Source organism: Scyliorhinus canicula, chromosome 1, assembly GCF_902713615.1.
Source record: "Scyliorhinus canicula chromosome 1, sScyCan1.1, whole genome shotgun sequence".
Lineage (NCBI taxonomy): Eukaryota > Metazoa > Chordata > Chondrichthyes > Carcharhiniformes > Scyliorhinidae > Scyliorhinus > Scyliorhinus canicula.
In genome coordinates, this window is record NC_052146.1 from 240,096,157 (window position 1) to 240,116,719 (window position 20,563).

Consider the following 20,563-nt stretch of genomic DNA (forward strand, 5'->3'; position numbering starts at 1 on the left):
AGTAAGTTTACTTTAGTGTTGCTGTGTAAGAAAGGGTTAAAACTTTGCTTATGTTAACGTTGTGGGTGGCGGGCTTGCCACTCATCATGGTCATATGTTTTGGTCCTGTCCAAAGCTAGAGGAGTACTGGAAGGAGGTGTTTAGGGTAATTTCCAAGGTGGTGCATGTGAAACTAGACCCGGGTCCCCGGGAGGCCATATTCGGGGTGTTGGACCAGCCAGGGTTGGAAACGGGTGCGGAGGCAGATATTATAGCCTTCGCCTCGTTGATCGCCCGACGACGGGTCCTGCTGGGATGGAGAGCAACCTCTCCACCCTGTGCCCTGGCGTGGCGGGGGGACCTGTTGGAATACCTGACCCATGAGAAGGTTAAGTTCGACTGAGGGGAACCTCGGAGGGGGTTCTACAAGTCATGGGCACTATTTATTCTGCACTTTCAAGAACTGGATAATATCGAACATTAGTTGGGAGGGGATGGGTTGGGGGGGAGGGGGGCTGTGTATATTAAAGATGGCTATGGATAATCCCTGTCATTTGTCATTTGTTTATGTTAACATGCAGGCTGATGTTTGGGGGTTGGTGGGAGGATGGGATCATTGTTATTATTATGGGGTTTGATATATTTGTTGATTATTGTTTGTTGTTGGTGGGTGTAAATTCTGGAGAAAAATTGTGAAAAAGGAGGAGAATAAAATATGTCCAAAAAAAAAACTTGGCTTATGTTAAACAAAGGTGCCTACATGTCTCTGGGTTTTGGTTTCATTTCAAACTGTGTCTGCATTGTAATTAAAGTGTTTACAACATGTAAACAGAGTTTACAGTTCCTTAGTAATCTAGATTAGAAAGAAGTTGGGATTTAGTTTTTAAACTGAACCCAGAAGCAGCTGAGCAGGACCAGGAAGATGTAAAAAGAAGACTTTACAATAGAACACAAGCAAGTGCAGAAATCAGGCTGTGCAGGAAGACAAGTTTAAAGGAACAAGACTTTGAACCAAGGTCCTGTTTAGGAGAAGTAATAGGCAGTGAAAGTGCCCTGAGTTAAAGAGACAGCTCAAAAATCAGATTTTAAGTCAGCCAGGCAAAAAGCCTAACATCTGAGGTAAGTCAAAAGTTTGGTGACACCTTAGAACATAGAACAGTACAGCACAGAACAGGCCCTTCGGCCCTCGATGTTGTGCCGAACAATGATCACCCCACTTAAACCCACGTTACCCGTATACCCGTAACCCAACAATCCCCCCATTAACCTTACACTACGGGCAATTTAGCATGACCAATCCACCTAACCCGCACATCTTTGGACTGTGGGAGGAAACCGGAGCACCCGGAGGAAACCCACGCGCACACGGGGAGGACGTGCAGACTCCACACAGACAGTGACCCAGCCGGGAATCGAACCTGGGACCCTGGAGCTGTGAAGCATTGATGCTAACCACCATGCTACCGTGAGGCCTTAATACATCCTTTGAAGCAATAGTGTCCTGTTGGCATGGCTGGATATCCATTATTATTATTATTATGCCCGAGAGAATCTTGAATGCTCGTGGCAATCCAAGGCAGAGGAATACTGAAAGGAGAGATTGAAATCCTGGAATTGGATCTTTGGTGAAGGCATCCAAGGGAAAGAATTGTTTCGGGGAAGATTCTAAGGTGTGCTTTTTCATTGAGTGCAGTTTGGAACACTTAGGTGGAAGTCAGATTCCAGTCTGACCAGTTGGCTCTCGATGTGATAAACATCTGGGGGGTTTTGAGGAGAAACCCACAAGTTGTATTGGGTGGAATCTGGCATTTAGTTTGAGTGCCTGACCACAGTTGACTTGTTAGTTTGCACAGACTGTGTACTTAACGAGAACATTATAACATGATACATTCTGTAATTTGTTATCTTTAAAAATCTTTGTACATCTGTGAAGATATAGGTAGGCTGAATGAGTATTGAGAGAGAGTCGATCTTTTCACGTTCCATAAATGTTTTATTCTTTTAAAAATCAGTTGCAGTCCTGTGACTCTGTTCGTCCACATCCCAAAAAAAAATAGTTACGGAGTATTGAGCCAGGGTTCCATTTTGGGACCCGATTGTCCGGTAGTGATATCAGCTGGGATTGTAACACTTAGACATTAAGTAGCATAGTAAGTTAGCATGCTGTTCCATGTCCATGACTGATGTTTGCATGTAGGCAAAGTTTCTGAAGTGGAAATATACTCTGCTAGTTGCAAGAACCTCATTTGAATGTAGTGATTAATCTATAGAAACATAGAAAATAGGAGCAGAGGAGGCCATTTGGCCCTTCGAGCCTGCTCCACCGTTCATTATGATCATGGCTGATCATCCAACTCAATAGCCTAATCCTGCTTTCTTCCCATATCCTTTGGTCCCTTTTGCTTCATGTGCTATATTTTACTCCTTCTTGAAAACATGTGATGTTTTGGCCTCAACTACTTCCTGTGGTAACGGATTCTACAGGCCGACCACTGTCTGGGTGAAGAAATTTCTCCTTGTCCCTCAATGGTTTACCCATATCCTCAGACTGTGACCCATGGTTCTGGACACACACACCATTGGAAATATCCTGCATCTACCCTGTCTAGTCCTGTTAGAATTTTATAGGTTTCTGTGAAATTCCATCTCATTCTTCTGAACTCCAGCGAGTACAATCCTAACCAATTCAATCTCTCCTCATACGTCAGTCCCACCATTCCAGGAATCAGTTTGGCAAAATTTCTTCACTGCATTCCCTCTGGAGCAAGAACATCCTTCCTCAGATAAGAGAACCAAAACTGCACACACTGTTCCAGGTGTGACATCAGCAAGACTCTGTATAATTGCAGCAAGACATCCCTTCTGTATTCTAATCCTCTCTCTATGAAGGCCAGCATGCCATTTGCCTTCTTTACCACCTGCTGTACTTGCTTGCTTACCTTCAGTGGCTGGTGTGCGAGTACACCCAGGCCCTGTTGCACATTTCTCTCTCCGAATTTATGGCTCTTCAGATCATGGTCTGCCGTTTCGTTTTTGCTGCCAACGTGGATAAATTCTCATTTCTCCAAATTATGCTGCATCTGCTATTCATTTGCCCACTTGCTAACTTGTCCAAATCACATGAAGCACCTCTGCATCCTCTTCACACCTCACCCTCCCACACAAATTGGTGTCATCCAAATATATTTTGGAATACTGTAACTATTGGTTTGCCCACACAACAGTCACCAGTTTTAAAAAACGAACTCAATTGTTTGAAGTGATTTAAGATGTTTCCTCTTAATAAGATGCCATATAAGTACAAGTGTTTTCAATGTAACCCAGTTCTTTGTGATATAAATAGACTTGAGTTTTCAATAAGTATAAATATGCTATCTCTGGCAGAAAGAGTACACTGTAAACTTTTTTTGAAATTTCAATTAAGGTATGCTATTGAGGGGCAGCACAGTGGCGCAGTGGTTAGCACTGCAGCCTCACGGCGCCGAGGTCCCAGGTTCGATCCCGGCTCTGGGTCACTGTCCGTGTGGAGTTTGCACATTCTCCCCGTGTTTGCGTGGGTTTCGCCCCCACAACCCAAAGATGTGCAGGCTAGGTGGATTGGCCATGCTAAATTGCCCCTTAATTGGAACAAAATTAATTGGGTACACTAAATTTTAAAAAAGAAGAAGAAAAAAAGGTCTGCTATTGAGTGGAGTCGAGAACTTGTTCTCCATCTGAATGCTATTTTGTTTTTGAGATTACTTGGTGCTAACACTTGGTGGCAAAATGGAAAATTGTTCAATTTCTAGTACTTTATCCAGCACTTGATGAGGAGAACAATAGTAACACAAGACCAATGGCTTCAAATCGACCCTTCTGATCTACATATCAAAACCAAGAAGCTGTCCCTTTTTAAAATTTATCTTTTGTTACCCCCGCTGAGGGAATGGTGCTGTATCAATGCAGTTGCAGCATTCAGCCTGGTTTATGATGAGAAAATGTTACAGAATATTGGAAAGCTGGCCCAATCCGCCAACTTTCACATTCGACCAGAGCACGTTGGGCTACTTGCTTGCAAAACGTCCTTGAGAGAGGTGGATCACTTGTTAATATGTACTGATCACTCAATTGGAGCGCAGTTTTAGCTGATTTTAAAATTCAACAGAACATCCATGTATTTCTTAGGATTTTGAAAATTAGCCAATGAAAGTAAGTCAAAGAAACACAACAGAAATTGGGAAGTGCTGAATCAAGCTGATGGAAATGCAGCAATCAATACCTGATAATCACAGCTGTTTTCTTGCCTGCTCAGGGGGGAAGGGTTTGTTCACAGTACTTTTGCTGAAAGTTTATTTGCTACACTTTTTGGAGGATTTCTGCATTACATCAGCATAGCCAGTGCCTGGCTTAGAGAGGACCTTGGCTGAGGACGTGCGTCACCATATTGTTGGAAGGCCTGTAGCTGGACAGTAAAGAGGACAGCAGCTCACTGCAGGCATTACCTGCATTAAAGTGTACAGGAAGAAGTTGGGTTGCCTTGATGTATCCAAAGAGCTTTTCTGGAGGCTGAGGCTGTCGTTTCAGCTTGTGGCAAGCATTTGCAGCCTCATAGACCTGTTGATCAAGTGTTGCTATAGAGCCATACAGTATATTACAGCAATTCAGCCGATCAAATTCACACTGGCTCTGTTGAGCAATCAGCTCCATTACCGATAGAATATTAGTGAACCAGATGGGTTCTTGTGACAGTTGACAATGGTCATCATTGGACTTCCGGTTGCGGCCATGCTTAGCTAGGTCGCACGTTCGGCAGCTCCCGCCAAGAACGGACTTTTGGGCTCTTTTGAGGAGCCCCAGCGGCAATTGTACGACGGTTCCCAGTGTGGGAAGGTGATAGTAAGGTTCCCCCAGCAATGTATGGAGTGGACCAGGAGTGGAGCCATCAAAAAAAAGTGGTTTTGAAGCATCGAAGAGAGCGGGGTAGGAAAAGCAAGATGGCAGCGAGTGAAGATCAAGCAGTGTGGGCGTAGTGGTCGCGGGAGCAGCAGGAGTTCCTCAAAAACTGCTTTGCGGAGCTGAGAGCAGAAATGCTGGCGCCAATGAAGGCGTCGATAGAAAAGCTGGTGGAAGGCCCAAGGGGTGGCGATTTGAGACGTGCGGCAGAAGGCCTCAGAGAACAAGGACGAGATTTTAAGCCTGGTGGTGAAAGTGGAGGCGCTACACAAGAAGTGGCAGGAGAAGTTTGAGGACCTGGAAAACAGGTCGAGGAGGAAGAATCTTCGGATTCTGGGTCTCCCTGAAGGAGTGGAGGGGTCTGACGCTGGGACATATGTAGTTACAATGCTCAACACGCTGATGCGTAGGAGCTTTCCTGAGGCCCCTGGAGCTGGATGGGGCTCATCGAGTCCTGGCAAGGAGGCCCAAAGCCGCCAAGGGCTGTAGTGGTGAGGTTCCACCACTTTATGGACAGAGAGTGCGTCCTGAGATAGGTGAAGAAAGAACGGAGCAGCAGGTGGGAGAATATGGAGATCCATATCTACCAGGACTGGAGTGCGGAGGCGGCCAAGAAGAGGGCTGGTTTCAATCGGGCCAAGGCGGTTCTCCATCGGAAGGGGGTGAAGTTTGGAATGCTGCAGCCAGCGCGATTGTGGGTTATGTTTCAGGACCGTCACCACTATTTTGAGACGCCAGATGAGGCGTGAACCTTTATTCAGACTGAAAACTTGGACTCGAACTGAGGGTTTGTTGTGGGGGGGTGTTTACTATATTGTGGGGGTGTTGTTCTTCTGGTTTTGGGTTGGGAAGAGGGGACATGGGAAGGGATGAGTGGATATGATGTGGGGGCTGTGTGAGAGTATGGGCGCCAGGTACTGTAGGGACAGGTCCCCGCTGATGAAAAAGGAGCTGCGCCATTGGGGGCAGGGCCGGCTCGGATGGAAAGCGCGGGCTTTTTCCTGCGCTAAGGAAAGGGTTCATAAGGTGGGTCAGGCTGTTATATAGGGCCCCAGTGGCGAGTGTGGCTACGAACTGGCGGAGGTCGGAGCACTTTAGGTTGTACCGCGGGACGAGGCGGGGTGTCCCTTATCGCCCTTGTTGTTTGCACTGGCAATTGAGCCGTCGACCATGGCACTGAGGGAGCCTAGGAACTGGAGGGGATTGGTCTGGGGGGGGGGGGGGGCGAGACACCGGGTGTCGTTATATGCTAATGACCTGCTGTTATATGTTGCAGATCCAGTGGAGGGGATGGTGGAGGTTATGCGGATCCTTGGGGAGTTTGGGGACTTTTCGGGTTATAACCTCAACGTGGGGAAGAGTGAGCTCTTTGTGGTGCATGCGGGGGACCAGAGAAGGGGGTTAGACGAGCTACCGCTGAAGAGGGCGGAGAGGAGCTTTCGATACCTGGGGATCCAGGTAACTAGGAACTGGGGGGCCCTGCATAAGCTCAATTTGGCACGGTTGGTGGAACAGATAGAGGAGGATTTCAAGAGATGGATTATGCTGCCACTCTCCCTGGCGGGTAGGGTGCAGTCAGTCAAGATGATGGTCCTCCCGAGGCTACTGTTTGTGTTCCGTTGCCTGCCCATCCTAGTCCCCAAGGCTTTTTTAAACGGGTAAGCAGGAGCATTATGGGATTCGTACGGGCGAATAAGACCCCGAGGGTGAAGAGGGTGTTTTTGGAGTGTAGCAGGTACAGGGGGGGGGGGGGGGGGGGGGGGGGGCTGGCGCTGCCGAATCTATGCGGCTATTATTGGGCAGCTAATGTGGCGATGATCCGTAAGTGGGTAATGGAGGGAGAGGGGGCGGCATGGAAGAGGCTAGAGGTGGCGTCTTGTGTGGGTCCGAGTCTGGGGGCGCTGGTGACGGCACCGTTGCCGCTCCTGCCGACAAGGTACACCACGAGTCCGGTGGTGGCGGCGACTCTGAAGATCTGCGGGGCAATGGAGGCGACATAGGGGCGAGGTGGGGGCCTCGGTCTGGTCCCCAATACGAGAGAACCACTGGTTCGCTCTGGGTAGGATGGATGGGAGTTTCTGAGCTGGCATTGGGCAGGGATTAAAAGAATGGGGGACCTATTCATCGATGGGACTTTTGCGAGCCTAGGGGCGCTAGAGGAGAAATTTGGGTTACCTCCCGGGAATACTTTAAGATACATGCAAGTGAGGGCGTTTGTGAGACGGCAGGTGAGGGAATTTCCGCTGCTCCCAGCACAAAGGATTCAGGACAGGGTGATTTCGGGCGTGTGGGTTGGAGAAGGCAAGGTCTCGGCAATCTATCAGGAAGTGGAGGAGGCCTCGGTGGAGGAGTTAAAGGGCAAGTGGGAGGAGGAGCTCGGGGAGGAGCTGGATGAGGATCTGTGGGCTGATGCCCTAAGTAGGGTTAATTCCTCCTCCTCTTGCGTCAGGCTCAGCCTAATACAGTTCAAAGTTGTTCATAGGGCGCATATGACGGGGCGAGGATGAGTGGGTTTTTGGGGTAGAGGACAGGTGTGTGAGGTGCTCGGGGAGCCCAGCAATCACGACCATATGTTCTGGACGTGCCCGGCGCTGGAGGGGTTCTGGAGGGGCTTTGCGAGGACTATGTCCAAAGTGGTGAACACCCGGGTCAAGCCGAGCTGGAGGAAAGGATTATTCGGGGTGTCAGACGAGCCGGGAGTGCAGGAGCCGAAAGAGGCCGGTATTCTGGCCTTTGCATCCCTGGTAGCCCGGCGGAGGATCCTACTAATGTGGAGGGATGCGAAGCCCCCAAGCGTGGAAGCTTGGATTAACGATATGGCAGGGTTCATCAAGCTGGAAAGGATAAAGTTTGCCTTGCGAGGGTCTGTGCAGGGGTTCTCCAGGCGGTGGCAACCGTTCCTAGACTTTCTCGCGGAACGTTAGGTGGAGGTCAACAGCAGCAGCAACCCGGAGAGGGGCGGTTGGTTTTTCTTTATTGTTTAGATTAGAGTGGGGCGTTTTCCTTACTGGCGTGTTTATTTGTTAAATGGGGGTTATTGTATTTTGTTGGAAATCCCATGTATAATTTTTGCTTGTTTTCTGCTTTATTCCTTTTTCTGTTTGGAGTGTTTTGTTGAAAATCGTTGAAAATTTGAATAAATATATATATTTTTTTAAAAGACAATGGTCATCATTACCTTAATTGCAGATTTTTATTTAATTTAAATTTCGCTATCTCTGGGATGGGATTTGAATCTGGGTCCCTGGACCATTACTGTGGGTCATCTGGATTATTCGTCAATGACCATACCATTACACCACCTCTCCATTTTCAATTTGTCCGACTGTCTTAAAGATGTATGCATAAGAACCCCAGGTCTTTCTATCCCTGCATATTTGGAACTGCATGGTTAAGTCCATAATGCCATTCCCTATCCCTTCTGTCAAAATGTAGCACCTTGCAGTTCTGCGTGTTCATGCCACCTGCCATTTATCTGCCGGACGGTCGGTGGTTGCTAAGGTTACCACTGCCGGCAATTTTTAATCTCTGGATCCTTTCTTGGCTCTCGCTAAGATATATGCAGGATATCCCAGTAAGCAGCCCACAAATGCCGAAGTCAAGATGCTTTGTTTGCCATGCTAGCAATTTTATGGATTTCTTCTGTGGAAATGTCAGTCAGAATGAGCTGAAATGTGTGTTTGCATCTCTGCTGGCTTCCCGTGATCCCAGGGTATCACTGAATACACACAGGTGGCAATACAACTTTGGATGCATGCATGAAGGACCTGCCAGCCAGGCATTCAAAAAGGCATCTGAGCTCTGTGTGAACAGGGCAGACCACTGAACGTTCCCTTAACCAATTGGGTTAATGGATTTTTGATGAATAATACAGAGCCTGAACAACAAATGTCAGTTTGGGTATTGAATTCCATGTCAAATCAAGTATTGAAAGAGAAATATAGAAGCAACAAAATAGTGGATAGTTAGAGATCAGAGAAAGCAGGTCCCCACCCTCCTGCCTGATTTTAAAAAATGATCCCCACCCCTCTGTCAACAAACTCACCATGGCGAGTACACGAGGTTCCTACATTACCATGGTGACTACTTTAAAATGTACTTAATTGGCTGTATGGCATTTGGTTGTGTAAATTTCTATAAATGCCATTCTTCCTTCCTTTTTTTCCCATTACTTTCTGCAGCCATGCCATTTGTGGGATATATTATTAACCTGGATCTTCATGATGCATTCAACTTATGGAATTTAGTGAAACTAATGTGGTAAAAAGCCTGAATAAATAAATTCCATATTGTACAATAATATCCTGTGCTCCGTTTCAGTGGAGCTGATGTCAATGTACATATTAATATGATGTAATCTTTGGAAATATCAGTTCTGGTTTAAATATCTTTAAAATTGCCATCAAAAGCGATTCGGACTGGTTTGTTGAACTTGAGTTATCTTTGGGAAATCAGACTGCGAATCAGAACCACTAAAATGAATGCAGTGGAACCCTAGCAGTGTTAATATTTTATTAGAGAAATACTGTACTCTGTTATCATCTAAAGGTGTTTTGCTAGATTGCTTTTAGAAAAAGGTTATAGTGTTAATGATAGCATGTGGTTTACTGAAGGGGAAAGAAAAGCTAAATGCACCATTTAACAAAATCACAAGAACCAAAATCTCTAGGGTAGGGCAGGTCACAAATAAAGCATAACGGTAAGGACATTTAGTGGAACCTGAATCTGCTGGGTTTCTGCCTGTTATGGTATCCACGGAATTTCTAATCTGTGTGAAAGCTGGGTGAATGTTCTGCACTGCACTGCACCACTCAAGTCCGCTTTGGAGGTATTGTGGGGCCGTATCACAGCGTCCCTTACAATTCTGTCTCGCAGCTACGGTCCCAGAGTTGGCCTGGAATCTGTTGAGTCTACTAAAAGCCCCAAAGAACTTGCAGAATCAGTGTAATTAGTTCAAGCAGCAAGTTCAAGGAGTTGAACAATTGTATGCTTCAGGTGCTCTTTAATTCTGATTTCATCCTGTTTGGGCTGTTGGGCAAAGTGTTGTTACCAGTTGTCTGCTGCATTTTTACAGTGGCTCCAAAATAGCCTTTGTGGTTTTGACTGAGTTCCTCCAAAATGCATATTAATCTACATTAAAATAAAAGCACATTATTGTGGATATTGTAAATCTGAAATAAAAACAGAAAATGCTGGAAAAACAGATTGGCAGCATCTGTGACGAGAGAAACGAAGTTAACATTGCGAGTCTTCTGAAGAAGAGTCCTACAGACTCAAAACGTTAGCTCTGTTTCTCTCCACAGGTGCTGCTAGACCTGCTCAGTTTATCTCGCATTTTCTGCTTTTAATTTCTACGCTGTTCGAACCTGTGCATTCTTCTGTGGTGGTAAGACAGAACCACCCCATCAATTTGAGGTGTCTAACCCAATAACATTGCCAAACTCCAAGTTTATTGTGTCAAATGGGAGTGCCCTGAATAAAGCAGGTACTTTTTGTTTGAAAATTTCCATTGAGAGACACAGCATGGATACCAATTGACGGAAGCAAGGTATTAGAATGAAATGAAATGAAAATGAAAATCGCTTATTGTCACGAGTAGGCTTCAATGAAGTTACTGTGAAAAGCCCCTAGTCGCCACATTCCGGCGTCTGTCTGGGGAGGCTGGTATGGGAATCGAACCGTGCTGCTGGCCTGCTTGGTCTGCTTTAAAAGCCAGCGATTTAGCTTGGTGAGGTAAACCAGCCCCTGTGACGAAAAAGAAAGGAAGAGTTGCATTTATATAGAGCTTTTCACAGCCAAGTGCTTTACAACCAATGAACTACTGTTGCAGCAGCCAGTATGTGCTCAGCAAACTCCCATAAACAGCACTCTGATAATGATTAGATAAGCTGTCCTTTGAGATGTTGATTTGAGGAATAAATATTCATGAGGATACCAGGGATAATTTCCCTGCTCCTCTTCGGCAGGCTGCTGTGGGATCTTTTGCATCCACTCCAACAGCCATATGGGGCCTCGGATTAACGTCTCATCCCTGATGGCACAGTGCTCTCTTGGTACTGCACTGGGGTGCCTGCCTTGACTTTTGTGCTTAAGTGGGACTTAAACCTGGAACCTGCTATATTTTTGGTCGTGGTACCTTTCAAGATCAATCAGTACACAAGTAGACACAGGAGGGATTAACATTGTAACTGACTGTTAATGCTTCAGAAGTTGAACTGGTAAAAAAGACATGGATCCTGTGATCCCAGATGCACTGGATTGAAAGTACAACTAAACCAGACAAAGCACACAATACATAATATATTCTTCTCCCTCCCTTATTGGAAATTTGGACTTAACAAAACATTTTCCTAATTAGGGAAATAATGCCTAAAGAAAATGCATGGATTTGCCTTAACTGTAACTCGGATGCTCAGGAGGTGTCCTCTCCCAATGTTGGTTATGTTGGACTTCTGGTGCTTTTACAGAGTAATGTTTGTTGGAGAGTTGATGGTAATTTTGGACTTAGTAACCAAATCTGAATTTGTATCTAATCCCGGTGAAGGTGAGACAACCTTCAGTCAAGCTAGACTGAGGAAGTGAGATTGGAGTTGACATTCCTTGACTTTTTGAGATGGCTGACTCCAAAGTGGTGAAATCCGATTCTTCCCTAATAGGTGCATCTTTAGATGGAGCTCGAGTTAACGTTAAAACTGCGATTGATAGGTTTTTGTTAGTCAAAGGTATTAAAGGGTATGGTGCACTGACGGGGGGGGGGGGGGGGGGCGGGGGGGGGGCGGGGGGGGGGGCGGGGGGGGGGGGGGGGCGGGGGGGGGGGGCGGGGGGGGGGGGGGGGGGGGGGGGGGGGGGGGGGGGGGGGGGGGGGGGGGGGGGGGGGGGCGGGGGGGGGGGGGGGGGGGCTGGGGGGGGGGGGGGGGGGGGGGGGGGGGGGGGGGGGGGGGGGGGGGGGGGGCGGGGGGGGGGGGGGGGGGGGGGGGGGCGGGGGGGGGGGGGGGGGGGGGGGGCGGGGGGGGGGGGGGGGGGGGGCGGGCGGGGGGGGGGGGGGGGGGGCGGGGGGGGGGGGGGGGGGGGGGGGGCGGGGGGGGGGGGGGGGGGGGGGGGGGGGGGGGGGGGGCGTGGGGGGGGGGGGGGTGGGGGGGCGGGGGGGGGGGGGGGGGGGGCGGGGGGGGGGGGGGGCGGGGGGGGGGGCGGGCGGGGGGGGGGGGGGGGGGCGGGGGGGGGGGGGGGCGGGGGGGGGGGGGACTAAGGTTGAAAGGGACACTTATTCCAAGTTGACCATAAGACTGAATTTGTCTCGTGCATTGGAGAATATGCCCATGCTACATTGTATGTCTGGCTCTGAACTGGCAGCTAGCACATAATCAGCAGGAAATTGCAAAATATGTCTTTGGAAAACTGTTTTTGCCTGGAGTCATCTCAGATTGTGCAGCTTCCCATCCATGTGCTTTATGATTTTGATACTGGGATCAACATCATGGAAGCCATTGGAGAGCATAGTGGGAAAAATATGCTGAAGAGCATTGACACTAGCACATACCCTTGTTTAATTCCATTGATAACGGGGAATGGGTCAGAAGACTCACCATCATCTAGGACACGCAAAGTGTTGAACAACTGTGATTAATTTCTTGGCAGCAGAGTTTCTCCATTACCGTGCAAATGTCCTTATAGCTGACTGTCTCAAAGGCCTTGGTCAGGTCAACAAACATGTTGCAGAGGTCCATTTTCTGTCATTTCCCTAAGCTGTCCAATGAAAATACAATGTCAGTGGTTTCTCTGAAACCGTACTGACTCTCAGGCAGCAGATCGTGGTAGAGATATTGCGCAAAGTGTTTCTGAAAGATTTTGGCAAAGGTTTTTCTGGCGATGGAGTGGAGTGAGATTCCTCCATTATCACAGGGTTGTGGAGTTCCTTTCTGCTTGAATTGATGGATAACAGAGGCATCTTTATATTCTAATGTGGTGGCTCCTTGCCCCTACAGAGACTGAAATAATTCAGTCTTGACCAGACATTGACCTCTAGTCTTACAAATATTAGCTGGGATAGCATCAGCTCCTGGAGTTTTGCTGCAGGATAATTAAGAAACACCAACCTGCTGCAGGAAAGCCCGACGAGTAAATTTGCCTAACAAACTGGGCTCTACAGGTGTGTCCAACCTATCCATCAACCTGTCCAAAACGCCATCTGCAGTATCCTGTCCTATTTGCAGAAGAACCTTCTGGATGCAAGTTCGCCTTATTATCCGCTGGAGACCTGCCAAGCACACTCGACGATGAACATGGCCAGCTTTGCTTCGAAGGATGAACAAGAAGACTTCCAATTTTGCAATAACATATTCCCCGTCCCCTTTTGAATTTAAGTACAGTACTAGTCCCAGCGTTTAGCACTCCTCTCAATTGTAGCACAGTTCCATGAAGAGCAAAGTTTACACACTAGGCCCATAAGCATTGTTGCTAACTCAGTGTCCAGTTTCTGAAGGTTCACATTCCTTAAAATACGGATTGAGACTGCCTAAACATATTTCACTCCGCATCCTCACAACAGGTATACTTCCCAGAACTGACATGCCTTCTTTTACCTCACCATATGGGCAGCATGGTTGCACAGTGGTTAGCACAGTTGCTTCACAGCTCCAGGGTCCACATTTGATTCACGGCTTGGGTGACTGTCTGTGCAGAGTCTGCATGTTCTCCCCCTGTGTGCGTGGGTTTCCTCTGTGAGCTCCGGTTTCCTCCCACAGTTCGAAGATGTGCAGGTTAGGTGGATTAGCTCTGATAAATTGCCCTTAGTGTCCAAAAAGGTGAGTTGGGGTTATGGGGATAGGGTGGAGGCATGAGCTTAAGTAGGGTGCTCTTTCTAAGAACCGGTGCAGACTCAATGGCCCAATGGCCTGCGGCACTGTTCCAGACGTTGCACACTGCATGAACAGAATTTCCTCTTGGAGTAATATGTCACTTGTATTGTAGAGCTATTGCATGATTATTAGTCATTAATTAATAACTGGTTAAAATATAGTTTCAAATTAAAGAAATATTATTAGCTTTAGCAAAATTGTAGTTCTTTAGATCCTCCACACAGTGGTGCTGGTGAGATGCTTTTCCACCTATTCTATAAATTTATGTATTGTTAAATATTATTTTATCACTTGGATTTTAAATTGCTGCTGATGTTTTTGCATAACAATGGAGAATTAATTTTATGTAAACAATATCTAGAAAGTAAATATAAAAATTTAAAACAATCGATGGCCTTTTGTGGTCCTCTGCCAGGGTATTTGAAGCTCATTTGAAGAGCATGGTGTGCTGGCTGCCCCCAAACTGTCTTCCATTTTATCGGGGTTGGCGGAGGTTTCAGGTGACCCGTCCACCCTCTCTTGGGCCTTTTGAGACCCTTTAATGGCCAATTATAGGCCACAAGTACCTCATCCCACCCCTGCAGCTATTTTACCTGCAGGAGGGCAGGCCCATGCTAATCGGGTGGCTCAACAACTCTAGCTGCATTGACTAGTGTCAGACAGGGGAGGAAAAGAGTGTCCTGTATCCATTGGAGGAAGACCCCGCCCCCTCCAACATCATTCCCCCCGCTTTAACTTTCCCACTCCACTCCCTCAGACTCTCAATCGCAACCTTCGCATTCCCTTTACTCCACTTGCTGTGGCCTGCCAGCCGAGAGCTGCCAATACCAGTACTTCCCTTTAGTCTAGCTTCCATTTCACCTTTTCTTTGGCTGTAGACCCAGCAGTGATGACTTCTCGAACCTGATGCTGTTGGGATTACAGAGCTGCCAGCCATCAGATAGGCAGGAATCTCTCTCGGGGTGGGACTTCCTTTCTAGATGGCAGCGACGTTATTGCCCTTAGCCAGTTAATGCCCCACTAAATGTTAAGCCGCAGCTGTATTGGTGGGGGTACATTCACCGCCAACTCTTTGGCAGGGTAGGAGACCCCACCATATGAAAATTCCCGCCCAATGGAATAACATTAATATATTACTATTAAATCATCAGTTGATATTATTCCGAAGAAACCAACTTTTTAGTCACGACATGTACATGAAATTATTTTCTAATAGATTGTTATCCCTTCCCTTGTAGATATTCTCCTTTATAGCAGTATATTGTACATTATTATAATGTATTGCGTCTTTATACTTATTGTACTCTCTTTAAAAAAAGAAAAGATTGCAATTTATAAACTAAACCATTGTTCAAGTCCAGAAATTTTACTGACTGCAAATATAAAATGGCATGCATCAAATTGTAAAAACAAAGTCATTAATTTTGTCTCCATCTTGCCTGCAAACATTTATTCATTCGGGGATGGTTTCATAGAAATTGGGCATTCATCTGTACCTTGTTGTAGTTACTATTATTCAAGTCTGATCCTTGGTGGGCAAGGTTAGCCAGGGCGAGGAAGGAGAAGGGGATTCGCACCTTATCCAAATCCTGTCTTCGCATAACATTGGCAGATGTTCAATCAGGATTACAACTCGTATGAAATCAAAGAACCCTGCGAAGAAAGCAGTCAGCATGTGACTGTTGGCAAGAAACTGCAGTCCTAGATAAATTAATGAACAGGAGGCTTTTTTCTAAAATAATATCGAAATGTTTTCAGCTACTGGAATGTATCAGACTGACGTCACTTTTAGTTTCCATAGCAATTGAGATTTTCTGAAAGGTGGAACTAATATTCGCACTATATATTGTGTTTGGGGAGGAAAAATAAACATTTTGATGTTGTACTGTCCCTCTCCCTGAAAATAGCGTGCCATTGCATACTGCTCAGAAGTACTGATGCCGTTTTCATACTTTTGTAACAGCACTACACACATCAGAACAAAAATGGCACAAAATTGAATTTTAATCTTTTACATCTGCTTTCTCAGTCAAATCTATCCCATGCGGTGGTTTAGCTGTTGAGCAAAGTAGACACCCCAGCACAAAGCCTGGAACCAACAGCAGCAACTTGTTTCCATAGTGCCTTTACCATAATGAAATATCCCAAGGCACTTCACAGGAATATGCAAAGACAAAATTTGATGCAGACCCATGCAAAGAGCTGTTAGGTCAGGTGACCAAAAGGTTGGTAATACTGGTAGATTTTAAGCAACATTTTGACAGAGACCTAAGGAGAATACTCCAGAGTGTGGGGCCTTGACAGCTGAAGGCACACCAGCACAAAAAGTGGAGATAAAACCAGGGACGCCAGAGAACTGAATTAGAGATGTGCAACTATTTTGGAGATTGGGAAGGGGTGAAGCATTGTTGGATTTGAAAACAAAAATGAGATTTTAAAAATTGCAGCATTGCTTCACCTGAGCAGTGTAAGTCAGTGAGCATGGGTGGTAAATGGCATTTGGTGCTAGTTTAGACATGGATATCAGAGTTTTGGATGACCTTGAGATTCTAGAGTAGAATGTGGGAGGTACAGCTCCAAGGGCCCCAGGTTCGATTCCCCACTGGGTCACTGTCTGCAGTGTTTGTACTTTCTCCCCATGTCTACATGGGTGAGGTGCTCTGGTTTCCTCCCACAGTCCAAAGATGTGCAGATTAGGTGGGTTAGCCATGCTAAATTACCCTTAGTATCCAAAAAGGTTTGGTGGGGTTACGGGGATAGGGTGGAAGTGTGGGCTTAAGAAGGACCGGTGCAGACTCGATGGGCCGAATGGCCTCTTTCTGCATTGTAAAGATGCATATATATGGTTGGAAACTAATCTTTGGTTCAAATGTGACATCAAAGGTACAAACCGTCTGGTTCAATCAGACATTTGCCAGGGAGAGGAATGGAGTGAGTGGCTAGAGAATGGAGTTTATTGCAGGAACTAAAGACAATGGCTTGCTATTTAATTGGAAGAAATTTCTGCTCGTGTAGCACAGAATGCTGACCTTGCAGTCTGCCAATTCAGAGGCCATCAAGAGAAGTGGTACATAAGCGCGTGTTGTGACTCCATGGTGTGCAATGAAATAATGTGCAATGTCTTAGATGAATTAACCAACTCCAGTTGTTATTGAATTACTATCATCGGTGTAAATGCACACCTCATTGCTTGTTCCAGTATGCAGTAGATAGAATAAGTGTGGGGCATATAATCTTTGTATTGCATATTGGGTGTTTTGATTCAAGTAAAAACTTAATGCACAAATTTGCATGGATAAGCACATGTGTAATGGCTCAATGAGGAGTGCAGGAGAACATGCCCGAGTGGCACCAGGCATGCTAAAAATAAGGTGCTAAACTGGTGAAGGACCACCTACATGCTAAACAATTGAAGCAGCGTGTAATGCCATAACAAAGCCATTCTTTCAAGTGATCAAATCAAAGCTGTTGCAGACCTGCCATATTTTCTGGAGCAATATGTTGTCGAACTTTACAGGCAAAGCTATTTAGATCTCGCATTGTGCAATGAGACAGGGTTCATTAGTACTCTCATATAAAAGATCTGCTAGAGGAAATGTGATCATACAATTGAACTCCATTTTAAATTTGAAAACTACTTATTCCAATCTCAATCAAAAATCCATAATTGAAACAAAGTCAATTACATTGGTATGAGAGGAGAGCTGGCTAAGGTTGATTGGGTAAATAGACTGAAAGGTACAGTGATAAATGTTTCCCACTGTTTTCTTAAACAACTCAAAATATTTTTCAGTGGCACTTGTCAAAAACACAGCAAGCAAGATCCATCTGTGGCTTACTAACTAAGCAAGTTAAGGATGGTATTAGATTAAAGTAGCGACTCATGATGTGGAAAAGATTGGTGGTAACCTGAGGATTGGGAATGTTTTCGAAACCAGCAACGGTGTTCAAAAATGGGGAAAAGTAGAATATGTGGAGATAGATAGATAGAGATAGATAGATAGAGAAATACAGCACAGAACAGGCCCTTTGGCCTGCACATAGAACATAGAACATAGAACAGTACAGCACAGAACAGGCCCTTCGGCCCTCAATGTTGTGCCGAGCAATGATCACCCCACTTAAACCCACGTAACCCATATACCCGTAACCCAACAATCCCCCATTAACCTTACACTACGGGCAATTTATCATGGCCAATCCACCTAACCCGCACATCTTTGGACTGTGGGAGGAAACCGGAGCACCCGGAGGAAACCCACGCACACACGGGGAGGACGTGCAGACTCCACACAGACAGTGACCCAGCCGGGATTCGAACCTGGGACCCTGGAGCTGTGAAGCATTGATGCTAACCACCATGCTACCGTGAGGCCCTAATCTTTGGACTGTGGGAGGAAACCGGAGTACCCGGAGGAAACCCACGCAGTCACGGGGAGGATGTGCAGACTCCACACAGACAGTGACTCAAGTCGAAATCGAACTTGGGACCCTGGAGCTGTGAAGCAATTGTGCTATCCACAATGCTACCGTGCTGCCCTTAAGAAGTTAACCTACACTCCATTATTCTACCCTAATCCAAGTACCTATCCAATAGCCGCTTGAAGTTCCCTAACATTTCCGACTCAACTACTTCCACAGGCAGTGCATTTCCATGCCCCCACTACTCTCTGGGTAAAGAACCTACCTCTGACATCCCCTCTATATCTTCCACCATTTATCTTAAATTTACGTCCCCTTGTAATGGTGTGTTACACCCGGGGAAAAAGTCTCTGACTGTCTACTCTATCTATTCCCCTGATCATCTTATAAACCTCTATCAAGTCGCCCCTCATCCTTCTCCGTTCTAATGAAAAAAGGCCTAGCACCCTCAACCTTTCCTCGTATGACCTACTCTCCATTCCAGGCAACATCCTGGTAAATCTCCTTTGCACCTTTTCCAAAGCTTCCACATCCTTCCTAAAATAAGGTGACCAGAACTGCACACAGTACTCCAAATGTGGCCTGACCAAGGTTTTGTACAGCTGCGTCATCACCTCACGGCTCTTAAATTCAATCCCTCTGCTAATGAACGCTAGCACACCATAGGCCTTCTTCACAGCTCTATCCACTTGAGTGGCAACTTTCAAAGAACTATGAACATAGACCCCAAGATCTCTCTGCTCCTCCACATTGCCAAGAACCCTACCGTTAACCCTGTATTACGCATTCATATTTGTCCTTCCAAAATGGACAACCTCACACTTGTCAGGGTTGAACTCCATCTGCCACTTCTCAGCCCAGCTCTGCATTCTATCTATGTCTCTTTGAAGCCGACAACAGCCCTCCTCACTCTGTTGGTAGTGCCTTCAAAAGGGAATTGGGTAAATACTTAAGGGAACAAGTTTTCAGAGTTCTGGGGACTGATCAGCAATTGGCACAGGTCCGATAGGCTAAATGGCCTCCTTTTGGATACTGTGTCCGGGTCGGAGAACCGCTGGGGGGGGGGGGGGGGGGGGGAAGAGAATCCCGCCATGCCGCTCTGACACCAGGCCGCTGATTTTCCAGCGACCGGATAATCAGCGCCAATCATGGTTGCCGCGGCGCCGGTTGGAAGCCACTGAAATAGACCCCCGCGGCTAAACTCTGGCGTGGTTTAAACCTGGTACCACCTGGCGGGAGCCCGGACCCACAGCCTATGTGGACGTCCTTTTGGGGGGGGGGGGGGGGGGGTGCTTGGGGGATCTGACCACGGGGGAGGCTTCCACGGGGTCCAGGCCCGCGACCGGAGGCGATCTGGAGGGGGGCACACCTTCTGCGCGGGCCCATTGTTCGGTCGCTGATCCGTTGCTTCGCGCGCGGCCACCTTTCGACACAGGAGCAGCGCACATCACTCCGGTGCTGTTCTAGCCCCCGAAGAACAGGAGAATTACTGGGCCTACTGGCCTGTTGACATAAGCATCGCTCGTGCCGGTTTTGACACCGGCATCAACACTTGGCCGCGTTATCAGAGAATCCTGGCCTATGTTTTTCTCCAACATTCACTCCCACCCACCTTGTTGCAGGCATATTTACACTGATGGTAGTAATTCAATAACAATTGCAGTTGGTTAATTCAGCTGAGACCTGGTTTATCTTCCTGGTTTGGAAACTGTGTCTTTATACCAGATTGCTTATGGGGGATGGTAGCATAGCGGTTATGTCACTGGACTAGTAATCCCGAGACCCCGACTAATGCTCCGGACATGCAAGTTAAAATTCCATCATGGCAGTTGGGGAAATTTAAATTTAATTAATAAATCTGGAATGAAATGCTTGTCTTGTTAATAATGATCATGAAGAAACCAGATTGTCATATTTTAGAAACAAAACGCCTGGGTTACTCATGTCCTTCGGGGCAGAGGTCTTCCATCCTTGCCTGGTCTGGCCTACGATGGTGTGTTTGACTCTTGAACCCATATGAAGTAGCCCACATGAGACACTCTGTTGTAGCAAATCACAAAGGTTTGGCTCACCATCGCCTTCTTCAGGGCAGTTAGGGATGGGGACATGCTGGCTTTGCCATCGACCCATCCGAAGAACGAGTAAAAATTGGGAAATTACGGTCCTTTATTTTCTATGGGTACTCTGAACTGTATTCTCAGTCGCTCTCATTTTGAGCTCTGGTACCTTTTGTGACTTGCAGCTGCTGTCAAGCATTCATTTACTCAGAATCAATCAGGCAATCCCGACGGAGGCACAGTGGTTGGCACTGCTGCTTCACCACGCCAGGGACCCGGGTTTGATTCTGGCCATGGGTATCTGTGTGGAGTTTGCAA

The 20,563-nt window shown here is 46.8% G+C and overlaps 1 protein-coding gene across 10 annotated transcripts in view; it reads left to right on the plus strand.

Annotated features, from left to right (window-relative positions):
• The window catches only part of asb3 (ankyrin repeat and SOCS box containing 3), a 123,249-nt gene that overhangs the window by 56,087 nt on the left and 46,599 nt on the right, over nt 1-20,563 (plus strand). The window lies entirely within an intron of this gene.